The 19,864-nt window shown below is 42.9% G+C and overlaps 1 protein-coding gene across 5 annotated transcripts in view; it reads left to right on the plus strand.

The window, feature by feature from the left end:
• Window positions 1–5,279: 5,279 nt before the first annotated feature.
• LOC139340985 (E3 ubiquitin-protein ligase MARCHF8-like) overlaps window positions 5,280–19,864 on the plus strand; it is a 78,997-nt gene continuing 64,412 nt past the window's right edge. For 2 of the 5 annotated variants that reach the window (XM_070977168.1, XM_070977171.1), the window contains exon 1: window positions 5,280–5,589. The gene's annotated coding sequence lies outside the window, so the exon portion shown is untranslated. Of the gene's footprint in view, window positions 5,900–19,864 lie in introns of all 5 variants that reach the window. The other 3 variants (XM_070977169.1, XM_070977170.1, XM_070977172.1) reach the window with 3 other exon arrangements.

Below are 19,864 nucleotides of genomic sequence, written 5' to 3' on the forward strand. Positions count from 1 at the left end.
AACCTGTTGCACATTCGAGCCCCTCACTCTCCTAACTCCAGACAATGTTAGGACAAATATAGATGAGGACTAGGCCTTGTTAGGTCATCCTTCATTAGAGCTGTCACAGGTAAAACTTGTAATCCTTATACTGGGAACCAGCACCCTGACGTGTGTGTGTGTGTGTGTGTGTGTGTGTGTGTGTGTGTGTGTGTGTGTGTGTGTGTGTGTGTGTATGTGTGAGAGAGGTGGTAATTTGTACTAGGAGGTCATTGTTTATGTGTAAATGTTGGATATCTCTTATGGAAAATACACATTCTGTGATTTTTATTAATTAGAAATACAGACACAGACCAATATTCAGTTTCACCATATTAAACCTTTCAGATCTTTTCTGATAGGACTGTCCACAGATGGATGGCTCTGCTTCACATTTTCGAATGCATGTGAATAAAATGTGAGGAGGAGCACTTCAAAGCTGCAGTTTGTTTATGCGCACACATGCAAAACACAAGCTAATCCCGCAGAGTGGAGCGCAGATAATGTTGCAATCAGTAAATACAAGAACACTCTGTGTAATCAAAAACATGAACATGTCGTCTTTCTTCGCTGGTGAGTCACTGAGCACAAGGGTTCATATGAAAAGGCGCCACTCATTATTCATTTTGCTTTCACTTTGCAGGCTGTTCCAGTGCAACAGACAAACCCTGACCTGAGTCACGTCTTAGTGTTTTTATCCTCACTTTCCTCCTTCATGTTGTCTGGCTTTGATCCATGATAATTGGGCTGGACATCATATACTGCTGCAAAGTCTCTCCTGGCAGATAAATGTACCTCAACATGGAGAGGTGTATCTTTTTCAAAAGGCTGGAGCCTACAGGCATCTCAAGACGAGTTTTAGAAAACTACCTCATGCCGATTTTATTTCAAACTCGTCAGTGCAGCAGCAGGAAGCAAAATTTTCTTTTAATTGAATGCTTTCAAAATAATTAATAACAAAAACAAGCCTTTCGGTTCAGTTTAACTGTTTATTAGCAAGTGCCTGCAAAGCTAACGACACTGCCTCAGCTTCAGCTGTACCTTGTGTTTAGTGCTAATTAGCAAATGCTAATATGCTAACAAGCTAAACAAGGATGGTCAACATGTTAGCATTTAGCTCTGCTGTGCCTAAGCGCAGCCTCATAGAGCTGAATGTTTTTTCTTTAAACTACAAGATTACACAAGCTTATTTTAAATAATATGCTCAAATTTGACATGTAAGCACCCTCTAACTTTGCTTTTTGTTAACTCAGAGAAATCAGTTCAGGGTTACATGAAAAAGCCATTCATCTCTGATTCCTGGTGGTGAACTTGGTGTTCATCACTGTTGCCTGAGCAAGTGAATTGAACACATAGAGAGTTGTATAAAGTTTTCTGTTGCTTTGAAGTGACATCACTCAGGTATCTTGGCTTGGCCTTGGAGAACATATTTTCAACAAGTCCCACAACACAGACTGTAGTTTGAAAGACGAGTCGAGGAGTGGGCATTAAAGGAAGTGTAGGATCCAGCGTTTTTGGAGCTTGACCCATATTAGAAACTAAAAGTCGGAATATTTCCACTTCAGTTTTTAAGTGCAATACTAAATCACTCTTTCAAGGGTGGAGCCGTGTCATTTTCATTCCATAGTGTACCTTTTGGGATATATCCAGTTTTTGATTTGGTCTTCTTTCAGCTGCCTCTTCAGTGGAGCAGTCCTCCGCTGTTCATGTGCAGTGTGTAACACAAACACAACAAACCAAATGTCTATTTTCTGTTTCAGGATTGTTCTGCTTGCCTCTTGCAGCTCTGCAGCTCTGCCAAGAGCTTCAAGTCTATATTTTGCACAGACTGAAAAACAATGCTTTTTTTTTCTCTTTTTTTTTTAAAAAAACGTGGCGTTTAGAAGAAGAAATCCAGCTCAGTGAGGGTGGCAGTGGGCATATTCAATACCAGAGTGTGTACAGGACTAGAAAGGATTTTTTGAAAACACAATACATTGCAGGTTACTGATTACCTATTTAATAGTTATCCATTAGGGCTGCTGAGCTGCACAATGCACCCACAACTTTTACAGCTGCACTTGTGTGATTTTTGCCTCTAAAATATATAAATACTGCATTTAGTTAAATAATCTCCAATATACAGTCTGAGATTTGTAGTGCTATTATCACCACCTGCAAACAGCATTAACTGCTAGACTGTTTAACGGTGAAAAAAGCAATCTCTCCGACTCTTAACTCTGAAGTCTGCATGCACTGCATGCACATGGGGAACAGTGCTCACAAGCTGAAATGAACCCTGTTAATGTGACATGCAGAAAGTACGTTTGATGGAAATCTGCTGATTTTAATGCAGTTCAATATGACGCCGCACACTCCCAAAGGCACGTGCACTGTTTGCAGAATCAAATCACAGTCTGTTACCACTCGGCTTTTGCGCTGCTCTACATGATATCCATGCCTGTGTGAGGCAAGAATGTTTTCCCTGCTGAGTCACATGTGCACAGGGCAAAAGGGATAAACACTTGAGGCAATCAAGCACCACCAGTCTGACAGGTTCACCAAGCAGGAAGGACACACCAAGAAAATCTCAGGGCAATCTTTTACCTGCCCTCGCCCCCAGCTCTCTTCCCACCTACTGACAGGCCCACTGACCTCCTGGGACAATCTCATCCTCTACCTGTCTTCCCACTCCCTGTTAGGCTTTCACCCACTACTCCTTTCTTCCTCCCTTTCTCTGCTTCCTTGTTCTTAAGAACCCTATGTTGTATACTTCATTGGGCTTGGCATGCCAACTTCCAGCTATTACGCCCTCCGGTCCTCCCGGCTGATCTCACACACACACACACCCAGCTCTAATCTGAACAGCAGAAATTCTTGTTGTTTGTCAGACTGGAGTGACTATATTTAAGTTTCTCTCTGTGTCTCTTTTTAGCAGCCTATTTGGATTTCTGAAGTTCTGCAAATGTGGTGCAAAGGCTGTTTTAGTCTCAACACAACGGCCGTGTTTCACTTTCCTCCTCTCTTTAACACAACAAGCCACATCCTTATCTTTCCTTGCCACGCAGTAGGCCTATCTTTCTGACGCAGAGACACATGCATGACAATTTGGCAGACTCACGTCTGAGGTTCCCACTTCGTCCAGCCCGAGCACAGAGGCTCCGTTGTCCCACCCCCAAGGACAGCGTGGCGGACTGTGCATCAGTAATAAGCCCAAACACAATGACAGGTTTCACAGAGATAGAGCCGAGGCTTTGAGTCGACGGAGGATACATTCCCTCGTCTAATAAGTGAGCCTCTCCCGACATACTGTGAATGAGGGGCTCTTTGGAGTGGACTTACAGTACATTGTATGATTCACTCAAGTTAGGATAGTCATGCAGTACGCTGCAGGCCATTCACAATCTGAAACAATGACCATTGTACCAGAATATATTAATGCAGTCTGACAGGACAGTCTGGAGCTCTGTTCTGGAAGTTGTCTTCTGTTGGCTGATCACAAATCTGTTATGAAATTTCCAGAAAATCTGATGTTATAATAGGAAATGTCTGAAATAATAAATGTGATGTTTATCACCATCTTTAAAAGACTAGTTTGACATTTTGGGAAATATGAAAAAATTCACTCTCTGCCAGAGATGAGAATATAGATAGCACTCTTACATATGATAATATATCAATCTTTTCATTTAAGCCACCACCAGAAAGCAATTACAGGTGGGCCTAATGTCCCAAAATATACATTTTTTTGCTTTAAAGCTTCATACATTTATTATTTTGGTCACAGCTATGGACAGTGTAACGCCTGCTTGCCATTATACACTTCAGCCAGACATGTAGCAGCGTTAACATTCATATAGAGTTGGTTCTCGTGTCCACCTGATGAATGTAGTCCAATATTCACTCTCCTTTTGGCTCTATTTTGGTCTCTGTGAACTCTGTGACCTGAGGGAGATATCTGCTCTGGCTCTTTGATTATAATAATAATATGGAATTAATATAATCAATACATAATAAGAGTAATGATAGTAATGGTAATAGTAGTTCAAAAAGTAATATAACAATCATAAAAAAAAAGACTTTGGTCACAATACAATAGAGTGCTGAGTCAGCACTTTAAGGACAGTGGATGGACTGACATTTCTTGTTGGGGCATAAAATGAGAAGCAGTGGCTGATATATGAAGGTGCTAGACTACACAGGGCTTTGCGGACAAATTAAAGGACTTTAATTTCAATTCTAAAGCTTCAGGTAGCCAGTGCAGTGATGCGAGCAGAGAGGTAATGTGATCTCTTTTTTTGTAATAGTCAAACTCCTGGCTGCAGTGTTCTGAATTATCTATCATTTTCTTAAAGACTTATCAGGGGAGCAGTAAGAAGAAAGCTGCAATATTCTAAGCGCCGAGTTATAAAAGCACGCATCAGTATTTCAGTCTCATCCTGAGTTTAAAATGGTGTAATGTTGGCAGTGTTCCTCAGGTGAAAAAAGTTTGCTTCCTTGAGGAAAATATCAAAGTTGTTGGTCAAATACAACCTTCTCAACTAATTCATACATGATTATTCGTGTTGTTTCATGAGAGAGGCGCTGAAAGCTGGATTTAAACCGTGTGTGATGAAGGTAGGGTTTAGTGCATGAGTGGATGACTTCATTTTGTTCATAGCAACACCAGGTTCTTCATCTGCTGGCATATTACAGGGTGTCACAGTGAAGAGTTGATGAATCTGTTTCTAATACTGGCGCTAATGGTGCCAATACTTTCTTTAAAAGAATAATGAAAATTCCTGACATCTGAGAACTGAGGGTTGGTCATTTATAGTTCAAATCATGCAGTAGATCATCAACTGAGCAAGCGTTGTCCTAGTCCTAGCAGAGTCATCCAGGATTCGCTTTACAAGTCATTCCACTGTTTTGATGCAGACACAGAAGCATTAAAAATGGCTGATGTCAGAGATGACCTATTGACATGAACATTAAAATCACCAGGTGAAATACGCCTGTCATAACTGGATGACAATGAACCAGAAAAAGCTGGTGATGTGCTGAGGGGATGCTAAGTAGCCAGTTTGAAGCTTAAAAAGTCTCCAAAACTACATTTGTAGTAAAGTAAAATTATAAGAGAAGATACTTAGCTGCTAAATGCTCCACTATGTTCACCAGCTACTTTGCTGTTTGTGCATTGTGGGTGCATTTGGAGCTTTTTTCTGCCTGCAGCTCCTAGAGGTGGTGATGGTAAGAGTTGGGGTTGGGGTGGGGTTGATAAGAGCGGTGCCACTGGCCAGTCTTTCACATGCGCAACTGATATAAACATTATGCATTAGCTGAGCTTTAAATATTTCATCCACTATCATCACCATGGGCTACATTTTCCACCTCTCCTGCCTCCATCATCTTCACCGCCTTCACCCTCTTCTCTTCAGTAGTGCACAGCCCTCAGTGCGCCCGCGTGCGCCGCCTGTCCTTTAAATTCATTATTTTCTTTGCGTTTTTTTCACTCCATCTTAACGCGGAAGTCAGTGACGCACCACTACACACAGCTGCACAGCGGGGGCAATGAAATAAACACAACGTCGTCATTCGGTGCCAAACACAGCGGTGAGTGTCTTCTTTTGTCTCTTAGTTGGAATAAGGACCGACATTTGGCCCAATGCAGCTATGCGTCCGTCCACACTGAGGCTCCCCTGTCTCCGCTCGCTTTATTCAGTCCAACCGGAGGCGGCTGACGGCCGCTCGGTCGGACGGACGGACGGACGGACGTCTGGACTGCGCTGGGATGTGAATGCGTGACAATTTGCCTCTTCTTCATTTTTTTTTCTTTTTATTGGTCGCTGTCGAAGCCGAGAGTCGGTCCCCGGTGACGGTCACCGTAGCCCGTTGTGATTCAGGTATGGAAATTGAGTTGAATGTGAGCGGCTGGCGCGCTCTGCAGCAGAAATGATCGGCGCTGTTTCCCCTCAAATGTCTGCTGTTGCTCATGAATTTATCGGTCTGTCCTCTCACTGTGTGCTTGGGACTCAAGTGGAGGCGTGATGTGTCCGAGCGAGCCTCTGTCAGTCGCTCAGTTTGCGGCGGAATGAGATGGGACAGGTCATGGAAATGTGATTTGTTGCTTCCCTACACGGTGCATTTTAGCGTTTTATTTATTTATTTTTTTTGCCCTGGATGCTGTGAACTTGCATTTTCGTATGAGCAGATGAGGGGTCACAGTGCGGTAGAGCAGCGTCTCTGTCCCCTTTGAGGTGACCACACCGGATCAATATCGATTTCGATGTTAGCGGTCAAATTTGCATGATGGACCACAGCTGTGCTCTCAGCAGCTTCCTTTGTCTCACAGAGTATCTGTATTTTCACATCTACTGTGGGCGCACTGTCCTGCCGGATGGTCCCTTATAACGAGCCATAATAAAGCCAAGCGGAGTCCTGGCTGCACTGCTCCTGCGGGCTGCAGCCGCCTAAGGAAAATCAGCTGCCTTTATATTTTCACCCACTCTTGTATTAAACCGTAAAATCTAATCTGCCATCACACCCAGTAATCAGCGAACAGCTATTGCGGCTCTCACATTACACTCTCCTGGGCTGCAGGATCAGCTGTGCCAGCTCACACTCCACCTCTGCTGTGCGTCGTTGTGCCTTTTGCAGCTTCTTCTTCTTCTTAACGCTCACGTGTACTCTTCACCTCCGCTGTGCAGATGCTTGCCGCGGAATTTATTTTTTTCCAGGAGGAGGGCAAACCCTTCGCTCATCTTCATTCCAGAGTGACAAGTCTTGGCTTCACGTCAAAGTCAGCTCCTTCTGGTTCCATCCTTGCCGTGATGTGGGCTCCAGTGCGGTGTTCAGCTCCTGGCAGGGCGGGAAGCAGCTGTGTGCGTCTGTGCGCGTTACATCACTGTAGCCTTTGGTTATGTCTTTGCCAGTGTGAGAAGTTGTGTTGCGATAAGAAGCCTCATTGTCCCGGCGGTATCTGTGGAGTGCGTATGCATAAACTTGCAGATAACACAATGCTTATTCTCTGCGTTGTGCTGCTGTGTAACTAATCCTGCCTCCTCCCGTGGGATTACCACATAGGCTTCTTTTCCACACAAACACTGTTTAAGTTTCTGACACAGCTAAGTGTTTGAACAACAGCGACGGACGGTGGCCTTTTTGCAGGCAGGCAGCTGGAGCTCTAATCTTGGTTGCGTTCTGGAGCTGAACAAAGAAGTATCTTGACTTTGATGAAGAAGTAATTGGGAACGCTTTTAATCTGCAGCAGCAGAAAAAATAACATGCCACAAGGAGAAGTCAGCCTTTTATTCATGAGCGGCTTTCAACTTGTCAAAATTTTCATGTTGAGCGCACAGATTTTTTATATTATTAGTGGAATTACAGCAATGGTATCAAAAGTTCAGGGTTGGATTTTTTTGTGTTCATAGCAGACTGTAACAAGTAGGGAACCACATCAAGTGACATTAAGCTTAGGTGTCTGCTTATTCTCAGTGAAGGTGGGAAGAAAAAGTGCAAATTTGAGGTGTTTTTTTTTTTTTCAACAAAACTTTGCCTGCACTTGCTTGTCATTTGCAGCATTAAATCCTCTCTCATGACCACATCGCACGCTCACGACAGTCCGCTCCTCTCCGTTGACTCCGCTCTTCCTGCCCTCGCCTTCCTTCCCGACCAGCTGACCTTGTGCCCTCTGACAACGAGGGATTTCGCTGTTATCAACAAACGTTCTAATGAGAAATCTCATCTGTTCCAGCCCTGAGCAGCCCGAGCTGTCAGCACGCTCTGAGGTCGTCAGTCGCTCTGACGGGACAGGCTGCAGGGAGAAACGAGAAAGCAAAGCCATGATTCTGATTTGTAACAGGAGGAGGAGGAGGAGGGCGACTGAGACTGTGTTCAGCTGCTGAAACTGCGAGCGCAGGAGCCCGCAGTCTTAATGGACTGTGCCATTGTGCGCTTGCAAATTAACTCATACTTTCTGCCTTCAGAGATGGGTTCTGAAGAAAGTAATTGGAGGGTGGAAAGAATGCAATCAAAAGTATCTGAAGGCTCTGATAGTAGCTTTCTGCCAATTAACTGCCCTCATTGTTTGACACAATTGGTTGTGATGCTGAAATGCGCCTCCCACAGTATTTTACAATATGGAGCAGTGGATGGGTTTGACAGCCCCCATTGTGCCATTGTACTGCAGTTCAATCCAATTCAATTTAACAAGTGATGAAAACATTTTTGTCTGAGCAGGGTTTTTAGTTCTGGTTAGTTTGGTTCAGCCACCGTCGTCCACATTTGTGTTGTGGCTAATTAGTTCCAACTGCACAACAGCTGATGTCTGTTGTTGCTAATAACATGCAGCATGTTTTAAATAGCTCAGAGCTGGAAAGGAAATATTTTTGTGTTGACTCATTTTTCAAACCAGGCCACCTTTATTTTTATGTTTTGTGTGTGTGTTGTGGGTGATATTTGCCCCGAGCGGGTTCCATCATCAGACCTCAGGTAATAATTATTTCCTTCATCGTTGAGTCTGTCATGTTATTTCCCCAACTAATTGTTTGGTCTCCTAAATGTCAGCGGCGTCAGAAATGCCCGTCAAGTGATTTATTCAAATGTCTTGTTTGTCCGACCAGCAGTCCAAAACAAGAATATATTAGATTTAATATCTTAGAAGACGAGGAAGCTAATAGTGACTTTGGCTTTTTTTTTTTCTAGAAAAATTGACTTAATCAATCAGTTAATTGACTAGATGTTTCAGCTAAACCTTAATTGATGCATAGATGTTAAATGAAATGTAAGTAGCTTATCCTTATCAACTTGTTTTCCCCCCGTCTCTAACACACACACACACTTCCATTTTTTCTGTTTCCTGTACATTATCTCAGTGTTGTTGGAGGATGCGATCATGTTCCAGTTAATCACACCACTTGTGATTCGCAGCCGAACCGATCAACAGCATTTTTCCTTCGGTCCGAATATGTTTGAATTGCTTTGTTAAATGTCAACCTGCTTCAAAATGGCCCCTGCGTACGTGGCTCCGTGACTCACGCTGCACCTGCTCAGCCCCGTCTCCTCACTGTGGTGGTTTAATCTGTAATATAACATTGATTGTATTCTGCAGACAAGGAATGTGTTCAGCCAACAAAAACCGTATCCTGTCCCCTTTTACAGAGTATGTGCTTATTCAGGATGTGGGTTTTCCTGGACTCCTGTGACTGTTAGGAAGCTGCACTGATGTCAGCTTTTACCTCTTTTACAAGACTTCCAGCTTTGCAAGTTGTACTTTTTTAATTGATCTTTGGCTGAACTAATTAAAAGCATATTAACAAAATTGCCACCATATGGCAGCTGCAATCGTACCACAAGCTTCCAGTTCTGTGTGCAGCTGTCCCAGACTGCTATCTGATCCTGGACAATAATGGTATGAATATGTGCCCTGCTAGTCTTGTTGTATCAGCGTCTGGCTGCGCTGTAATGTAATAACACGCTAAAGATATCATACGGTGTCGTTTCTCCTGGCCTTTCCTGCACTAACTCAATCCTGGCCTGCCCTGCTACTGCATCCCACTGTGGCTGGTCTTCGTCTGTAGGGAATAGAGTATTGATCCTATCTAATGACTTCCTCCTATGGATGATGTCATACACTCCTGTGAGTTAAACCTCACTGGAGTAATGCCAATCAGTAGTTTAAAAAACACACGTTATAGACAACAGGACAGTGTTTATATTCATATTATATTCAGATCTTAAGTAGTCTTCCTCACTCAAACTTACAGTGTGTGTGTGCAGTTGCATCTGTGTGTGTTGCCGGGCTGCGATGAAATCATAAAGTCCGGGATGAAAGAGGGGGGAGGCTCGACAGCTGCTATACATCAGCCGATGCAGAGGTGCTGACTCAGCTGAATGGACCGTGGGATGGCACTGCTGCAGGTGGTGGGCTATGGTTGATGATGTCATTAGGGCTTTCACAGGCTGATCATGGCATCGAATCAAGAAGGAGGTGCGGGCAAGCAGCCACGATAGTACAATCCTGTGTGTTCCTGTAGCCACACATTTGTGCAAATACTATGGATTTGATGCCGTTTGTGGTTTTATGTTCGTATTCTGATAAACTGGGAGCTGAATTAGCCTCTTGAGTTTCAGACGGATGAGAAACGAAGTGTCTCGGTGAAGTGTCAGGCCTTCATAAGCGCCCAGAACAGCTGGAATGCTCCTTGGCACTGATTCTTTGGTGTTTTGGTCTTGGTCAGTCGGCTTTCCCCTAAACCGCACCCACACACAGCGAGCATCCAATCACGGCTTGGCAATCGTAACAATGCACAGCAGGCCTGCCAAGCTTTGGATTTCTACACATGTGAGTACACGTGTACACGCTGTAGTAAAAGTGAAACTATGCTTTTAACTCCGGGTTTGTTTTTTTTTTCAGTCTGTCCAAAACCAAGACTAAAACGAGCAAAAGTGAAGGAAACAGATTAACAGCTCGTCTGTCTGATCTAATGATAATGTAACTGAGCATTGCTTCCAAGCACATTATAACCATATTGTCAAAGCGAAGTTACACTTTACACTCTCTCTGTTTTCCTTGTGATGTTCCGGTGAGGCTGCTGACTGCCTGGGACAAGCAGCTTTAGCCTCCTTTAGTGGGTATCATGTACGGAGCCATCAAGATCATATTTAAAACTTTTTTTTACAGTGTTCTCAAATGCTTTTAAGATTTCACAGGTGTAGTAACCGTATTTAATGTGGGTGGGGCTTATCAAAGAGTCAGTGTGGTTAAAGGCCAGAGCATATGCTCAGCAGAGCATTCAGTGACCACTTCGCACGAGTCTGCGTCGGATCGATAGACTGACTGCAGACTTGAAAAGATGACAGCGGCGTCTTGAAACAGGAGCAGCTGATAGCAGAATGTTATGACAGTGTGGAAATAGGGATGAAAATTGTCTTTAAGTTCCGCATTAAGAGCAGATGCTCTGTGAATTTAATTTAATGGAAGTCTTTGTCTACAGTCTCTCCAGTGGCAATGTGTCTACAGTGTGTGTGGATGTTCTGTTTATACTCTCATTTATTCAGACTGCTGGCAATATTTGATGTAAAAGCTTTGTGACTATAATGAATCAATCAAGGGAGCCGAGAAAAACTTGCGGCCTTTTTTGATAATACAAAAAGTTGAATTAGTTTAATTAACCCAGGTTCTCCAAATAGAGAGTTTCTAATTCCAAGCCATATTGTTTTCCTGAACAATAATTCATACGAGCAAAGCTCATTCAAGCTCCAGTTTTTAGTCCTTTGAACTAATGCACTCTACTGCATGCTGCTTTACATCACTACACACTGCTTTCCACAGCACATCATGTTCTATTGGATTTCTGAAGCCATCTGTTTTCATGACTTTCGAGTAAAAAATCAACTTGCACAGACCTTTATGATGGCGATTCATCACAGTAAACACAAATCTCTTCTTGTCAGAGCTTCAGCTGTATTGATAAGTGTTTCTGTCTTGTGGTGCATTCATGTGCTGCTGATAGTCCGACAAATGCCATGTTCACATGAACTGGCACAACCTTTTTGAGTGAATCAGGATCAGCATCATCGTTTTGATATTTTGATAGTGTCCATTAGCAGAAGTCATTCCCTCCTGACTCTAAATCATGCAAAGATCAAGTTAATTGAACTGGAATGTCTGATCAAACCCTTGCATGTCTCTAGTCTATGCAAGTTGCCTTTCAGAGACTAAAGGCTGTCTTGGAGTGAAGAAAGAATCATTTGAAAGTCTAGTACGTATGCTATGCTAAATCTGACCTTTCCCTGGAAATGCATGTCTTTTTTTTCGCCACTGTCTGTCTCATTAATACAGTAGTGACTCGTCCTATAGGCATCTCATGGAAGTTTCTCGCTTCTAAACTTGTGGCATCAGCAGCACTGTTTTGCTTGAACTAACTGGAGGAAAAGCTGTGTAATTGGCCTGAGCAGCAGCAGCAGCAGCAGCAGCAGCTACTGTGGCCAGGCAGACAGAGGAGAGAGTAGATGTCCTTGTATTTTAAAGACCAGTTGTCATGCGATCTTTGGGAAGTGGCGTGCAACTCGTGCAGCTTTTCTGGGGCTTTTCCTCTGGAACATTATCAAGCTGCCATTCACGTGTAATTTACTCAAGTGTTTGTAAACAGTTAAGATATAATCGACTGCTTTTAATGTGGATTTCTGCAAACCCAGCGTCGGAATGGGTCCCTGCTTCCCCTGCTTTCATGATGAAATGAGTTTTTATTACTAATGGCTTCTCTGTTGTGGCCCATCGATTGTCGCAGACTGTTGCATAGCCAGAGGTGGATTTGCTGCCTGTGATTTTTATTGAGTGTATTCTCGAGTTAAAACAAATAATGCGTCCATGGCAGAAAGTCCCCTGTTACAGCCGCAGAAGCAAATCCAGCTCTAAATCTCTGCTGTGATTCTTTGATCATTTTAAGTCAGTCATTCAGTGAGTCAGTCAGTGTGTTGCAGTCATTAATAGTGTTTTTAGATCGTTAATTCATCCTGTTATTCCTTGTCCAAATTGGTTTTGTGGACATAATTTGGTGTTGCAGGTTTGTTGTAAATTTTTTTGAGCAGTAAATGAGTTTGCTTGACTAATGCTAATTAAGTTGAATGAATGCAAGTCGCTGTGAGCATGTGTGTGTGTGTGCGCGTGCGTGTGTGCAGGTTTTGAAAGTGGTGCGATGACACGGACAGCTGTGGTAACATTCAAACCGAACGAACAGCCGGAGTGATGGGTACGATGGGGTAACCGCCTTTCTTGACAGCCTCCAGCGCCATGTTTGCTGTCCAAGGAGAGTTTAAGATCTGTCAGGTCTTATGAAGCTGACGTGACTCGAGCAGCTGCATGTGACACTTTCAGGAGTTCACTCAGGCAAATGTGGTGATTATGGCTGCGTAACCACCAGCCTTTTTAGCCTCTTGACAAGAAGATGTTTCGAGGTGAACCTCTTAAATATCATCCTACATATATGAACTACTATATGAACAACCATCATAACAAAATTATTAGTTATCTAATTGATGTCATCTATTTTAGGAAGGCATGCTGTTAATTTGCATGTTATCTAAAGCAAAAATGTCTACTTTTCTTTCATACAAATGGCAGCTTTTATCCCAAATACAATCCACATTAAATGTTTATTTACCTTCCTTTGATTCTGGTATCATGTAGGTTTCAGTAAGTAAACACTGTGTTCTTCTCTCTTCTCTCTCTCCTTACATATCTCCCTCTCGCCGTCTCCCTCTGCAGCCTCTAAAATGTTTTTTCCCCTCACGCACATCATGTGATCCTGCTCTGACTGCATGCCTTATCTCGTATAATATGACATGATGAAAGTATGTTTTGTATTTCTGACTTTGAGCGTCATCTTCCTTTTGGCAGAGCAGTAGTTAGAGTCGCAGATGGAACACATGAGGAAATTTGTGTCTGCTTTGTCACCTGACCCATGGCAAACATGAACTGAGCAAATAGTTCCATCTATACAAGCTGCATAGCCAGAATTGAGTGCTTTTGACTATAATATGTAAGTATACCTGTAGGGCGTGTGGGTACCCCAGTCGGTAGGATCAAAATTAAAAATTGTTGTTTGAGCAGCAGAATTATATTTGCACGAGTCAAACTCGTGTAACCTGCGCACATTGGCGGACGCAGATGTGTGTTTAGTTGTCAGGCCGCGCAGACTCTAGGGTGTGTTATTTTGGAGCCACGTCGGTCTAATTATCCCCATTACACAGAGAGGAGGGGTGTGTGTGCAGGATGCTGGGTCGTTTTGTCAAACCAGCCTGACATCTTCATCTGTTCAATTACTGTGGAGTATGGCTGCTGTGAGGAAAAGGAGGTGGACGAGGGTCTAAATCAAGACATGCCTCGATGTGTCAGAGGTTGTGTGATGAATTTTCCGTCTCTCACCCCGAACATCCACGTCTGATCTTTAGAGACTCCAAAAATGTTTTTGAGAGGTTTCCCTCCCAACCCAAATGCAGTGAAACAATTAGCTGTTTAACTGATTACCGAGTCCACACAATGTTAATCAGCAACTATTTTGATAATAATTAATAGTCATTTCAGTGAATTTCAAGCAGAAATACAACATTTTCCTGGTCAGGCTTGCTTTTCATAGTCCTATAGGCTTCGATGGTGAACTGAATACGCTGTTGTCGTCACCCCGGCCTCTGCTTTCTGTCGTTTTAAAATTGAGAAAATGTCAGATCAGTCAGTGATGAAAATAACTGTTAGTCGCAGCGCTAAATGAAAGTGGAAGAGTCCTGTTTGTAGTGTGGTGTGTGTGGCACTCAAAGCAGTGAAAAACACTCAGAAGCAACTTCCAGAAACAATGTCCCACTTACTCAGGATAATCCACAGGCCTTGGTGTGAACAGTGTTTATTGACTTTTTTAAAAGCACTTTGAGGCCGCATTTTCCTTTTATTAGATTGAGAAGAGCAGGGAGCTAACAGGAAACGGGGGGGGGGGGGGGGGGGGGTAACATGAAACAAAGGTCCTCGACCAGACTCGAAGCAGGAACATTGCTATTACATGGTCAGCTTTTAAACTCCAAGCCTACAAGGACGACTTGAAACTGCTTTCTAACGAGGAAATAGTCCTTATAAAAAGCACTGAATATAAGTGAAGAAATATGCCGTATGAGTGAACCGACCTTTTCAGATTAAGACGGATTCACCTCCATCAGACGCAATATTAAGTTTCCCTCAATCTGATTTAGCGTCTGTAGCTCTAGGTGAAATTCTCATGACTCAACAGTTAGGACATTTTTCAAGCGCAAGCCTCCCTTGAATCATAGGTAAGACTTGATCATAACATATACCAGCAGCGATGAGGAAATGTGGAAACCCCTTTGTTAAACCAGCAGGTATGAAGTAAGCAGTGTGAAGTCATCTCTCACTGTCGGAGAAAGAAACTGCTGTGATAAGTCTTGCGATAACCTCCAAGCATTTAATCTTCAGTTGCTTTATCCTGGTTTTTAAAGACTTAGAGGTTAGATAGGTGCGAGTCTAGCTCAGGTAGATGCTGTACTTCATATTTATTCTCGCATCACCCCGAAAATCAGGAGGGTATAGCTTCTTTGGCCTCATTGTAATACTGATGTGCAGGTTGGACGGCATCTGTAAACATGACAGTGTCCTCTCCGGGTTTCAGAACATCCCCGTGCGTTAGAGTCTGTCTCATTCATGTCATGTCCCCTTCATTTATTATAGATCTGAATTGCTTGCCCATGAGGAAATTGTTTTTCAGAATGCTAAGATATCAATCACACAAAAAATCGAACTTCTTCCCGGTTATTTCACACGAGCGGACACACTCTTTGGGCTTGTTAGAGAGAAGCAATTTCAGCTGCACAAGCAAAAATAGATTAAACAAAAAAATAGAAAAACAAGAATTCAGGAAGCAAGTCCTGAAAGTATTGCAAGACCATCAAAATGTTGATCAAGTTTTCATGAAAGTAGAAGCAGTTAAAGTGGCTGCTTTGAGGGAATAAGAGGCATGAAAGCTGACTTCACGCCCTCATTAGCTAGCTGACAGTTATTCAAACACCAGTGATAAGAGCAATGCATGATAGCTTCTGTGCTATACTGACTAAACCAACACACTGTAGTTGTATCATGGAGTCATTATTGCGTCAGTGTTGAACTAATTACACATCAAAGCAAGGCCAACATGTTGTAAAGCACAAAACTGTTGATTTAGGGCTGCGACGATTAGCTGATGGCCAGAAAATGAAACCGTTTTAGCAACAAAAATGTGAGCATCTGCTGCTTTTCCTTGTCTTAAATGCTAGTAAGTTGAATATGATTGGGATCTGTTCGGCTGAAGCAAGACATTTGAAGACGCCACCTTGAACTTGTCATCCTATTTCAGTTTTTCTGGCGTTTTATTGACCAAACGGTCAATCGATGAGTTGAGGAGATAAGCCAGAGCTGTGGAAGGGATGCGTTTAACGCCGTGTTGGCATTTTCACACACTGAAATCCACAACATAAGTCCTGTAGTGTCACACTCCACCTGCTGTTGCATCTCAGTTTTGGCTGTGCCTCATTAAAATGAACAGCAAGCTTCCTCATCACAGCCTCATCACCAGTGGCAAAACTGACGCATCAGCAAAGAACAACATCAGTACCGTCTAGACGTCAATGCAGATTTTTTTTTTTTTTCATTAATTAGGGCTGTAAAAAAATGTCTACAGGACTTTTTTTTCCCAAACAGCCAATGTTCATGTACACCCAGTTACACCTGCTCACTTACCACAACTCAGTCTGGATGTAAGCTTTGGCTGAAGTCCCAAAATGTTAATGAGTCTGTGCTCGTGGGTTCGAATTTGCATCTGTACCTGAGTGAATCTGTGCAAACAAGTTAGCTGGTTTGATAGTGGCGCTCTGCCACATGAGCACATACGTCACCTCCAACAGCAGGCTGATCGGGATTTGATCTGACTGTGATTTGGACATGTGCAGGCAAGAAAATCTTTGAGCCTGTGCGAGGTTGATATTCAAATGTGCCTGCGTAGAATAGACTTAGGAGCTCCGGCTTCCTCTATGTGCGCTGTTCTACTTCCCCTTTGCAGTATCAACTGTAGCGGAGAGATTACAAAAGCTGCGTACTCTGTGTGTGTGTGTGTTTGGGGGGTGCGTCTACAGTGTAGGTGACTGCCCTGTCTAACAATTTCACTTCCTGGATCCACATTGTGGATTTTTGATGCGTTTGCACTTTTCTCTCCAGATATTTCATTACGCTCCAGCAGCAAAAATCAACCTGCTTGTGTTCTGTGTTGATGTTTACTCTCTTAACTTTGCCATCACACACACACACAGACACACACACAGACACACACACACACACACACACACACACACACACACACTTGAACAGCATCCTGTCATAACAGTAAAGTCAGTCATGCATACTTTACTCACTGGTATTTAGTTGTTTTTTTTTCTTGCCGTGTCATACAAGCTTGTGAGGTTATCATATAGAGAATAAAATGGACAGAAAAGGATATTTTATTTCCCCTATAAAAATCACAGCCAGACAGGATCCTACACTTCCTCTTTGGCTTACAGCTGGTCAGGCTGCATAATGCCTGTACGACTGCGCAGTCTCCTGTCAGTTACATGCTGTCTGAAAACCTTATTTATCTGCAGTGATTTGGAATAAGACAGCAACATTTTATTGAATCTGAGTCCTCTCAAATCCCTTATCAAGTCTACTCAGGGTCAGAGTTCACCATAAACAAAGTTCTAATCAACCCAAACTCACTGAGATCTGTAATCACCTGTTTGTCGGATGGTGAGGCGTAAGCACTGCAGTTGTGAGAGGTAGCCTAACGTTCACAACAATAGACAATAACCAGAGTTTCTGTTTGGCCTTTGGGTAAAGTACTTAGGGAATTACCGTTAATTAACTACAGGCTTCAACTGATATAATCTGCTACTGGCAATGTTTGTCATTGCAGCTGGTGAAAGTGCCAGATAAAAACGCAGGGCCTGCTAGCTGAATATTTTGTGCACTGTTGTTTGTTATTAAAAAGAGGAGAGAGAGAAAAGATTCAATTAGAGATTTGTTCCGACTTTAGTGAATCCAAGGCTTTTGCCAACCTGAAACCAAATTCAAACCTTGTTGTGGTGCCGTTCCGTCTTGGCTTATTTTAGACTTTTGTCTCAGTGCTTTCACAATATACACAAGGTGCAGCTCACACGTAAATGGCGTTTTATCGGGGTCTCGGATCCAGATGTTAAAGGAATATTTTGACCTTTTAGTTTATGTCAACTTGCCTTCTTTTTGAGAGTTAAATGAAAAGACTGATCCACTCTGGCCAATTTGCTTAATTTAGCCTAATGACAAGAAACAACTGGTCTGGCTCCGCCTGAAGTCAAAATCCACCTCCCAGCATCCGTAAAGCTCACTGATTATCACATTAGTTTGTTTAATCTGTACAAAACAGGAAGCGTAAAAAGCACAGGTTATGTTTGGTTTCGTAAAGCAGCGTCTCGCTGGAAGTCACTGTGGAGCTGTTCCTGTAAGAGTGGGAGGGACCATCAGGAAGTGTTCAGCGTGTAATGAGCTGTCACAGTCTGAATTCTCTGTGATCAGCTCAAGTTACAAAGATGACGCTGTGGTGTCTGGAGAAAAAAGGTTTTCTTAAAGACGGAAAAATGCATCACCCAATGCTGGAAGAGGAGTGGCTTAGCGACATTAGATATCTGTGTGATGGTGGTGCTGATGGATGAGTTTCATTAAAGGGAGATTTTGACACCTTGAATTTGGCAACAAGGTGCGAGAGCCATTTCACATCATTTTGACTGGAAACACAATGAATGGAGCAGCTCTTCTCTGGCCTCTCGGGAAATTGATCGAGTCTTCTTCGTGCGTCTGGCATCAGAGTGTCTACATGTCAGCGGGGGAATTCAACAAGGATTCATTGAAAAGACTTCTCTAAATTAAGTATTTATCTGAACTTTGACTGGCCTGCTTTGGGGGCGGAGGCTCTGCAGCTTCTTCTGGCTGCGGTAGTGAAAATGAAACATTTACTGTAAATTAGCAGATCCTCCATTTACAGAAGAGGAAGTTTCACTGTCTGGATGCACATATGTGCATTTTTGCATCTGTTGTCCCTTTTGTTTCTCGCCTCTGGCAGCTAAGAGAGAGTGTGTGAAAAGTGAACGTCGTTTTGGTTAAAAGTTGTGTTAAAAACATCAGCTCTCCCGTTTTCCAGACCAACGAGTCTGTTTATCCCAGACACACAGTTAATCCCATGCAAACTGGGACTCATTAGCATATAATCAAATTGGACAGCTGACAGAGGCATTATGAATGCAGCGAACTCAAAGCATAGGCGCCTGTGATTAATTCTGCGTATAGGTAAACAGGCATGGAGACATTTAGGAGGCCGAGAGGAAGCTGCAGTAATATTCAGACAGCTCTGGTGCTGATAAATGATGCAGCTACATTTGAAATGACAATGAGCTAAGAAACATTATGATAATTTATTCCCGGTACGTTATGAAAAAGCATTCAAGTAATCACCAGTCTTCAAGCTCAGCGCAGCACAGGCCTGTGTGTTTGTATGTGTGTGTGTGTGTGTGTATGCTTATGAAATTATACAATGTCAGTGACTGTTAAATTGTCTAACAGTTTAACGTTGACAGTTAAATTTGTTTAACAATTTATCCAGACGTATGAAGAACTGCTTTGCCAGATTTGATGCGTTTCTGGTCGTGTCGCCGCGTGTGTGAGGAAGTGAACTGCAGCGGGCTTTATCAGAGGAGTCCATCAGGTTTTACTGACGCGCTGTTAATCTGTGTGTGTGTGTGTGTGTGTGTGTGTGTGTGTGTGTGTGTGTGTGTGTGTGTGTGTGTGTGTGTGTGTGTGTGTGTGTGTTCTGGCAGGGCATCAGGTCCAATCGTAGCTGCCAACACAGCTATAGAATATGTGCCATGATGTAATTAATGCCCCCCTTCTGTCCCCTGAGTCGTACCTTCCAGCAGGGGCATCTGTCCAACGTCCAGGCATATCTGTCGCGTTTCCTATTTTCTTTTTATAAAACCCATCCTCTCATAAAATGATTCAGTGACGAAGTGACACATCCCTGGAGGGAACAGCAATCAAAGCAGGGAATTAAATTTTCAAGCGTTATACCGTACCTGCCAAACGAACGCTGAATACATTTCTGTGGAGGCAAAATTTATGAGAACTGTCTAAATGAGGAACACCACAAAGTCAACTGTGTTATTGCAGTGGCTACGGCACTTAAATCAACACTCAATCTGTTCTCACGGTATCTAAATTATTCTCTGTCGCTAATATTAGCATAACGTCACAGATGAGAGGCTTAACAAACTCCTTTTCTTTTGTAACGAG

This window comes from Chaetodon trifascialis, chromosome 13 (assembly GCF_039877785.1).
Source record: "Chaetodon trifascialis isolate fChaTrf1 chromosome 13, fChaTrf1.hap1, whole genome shotgun sequence".
Lineage (NCBI taxonomy): Eukaryota > Metazoa > Chordata > Actinopteri > Chaetodontiformes > Chaetodontidae > Chaetodon > Chaetodon trifascialis.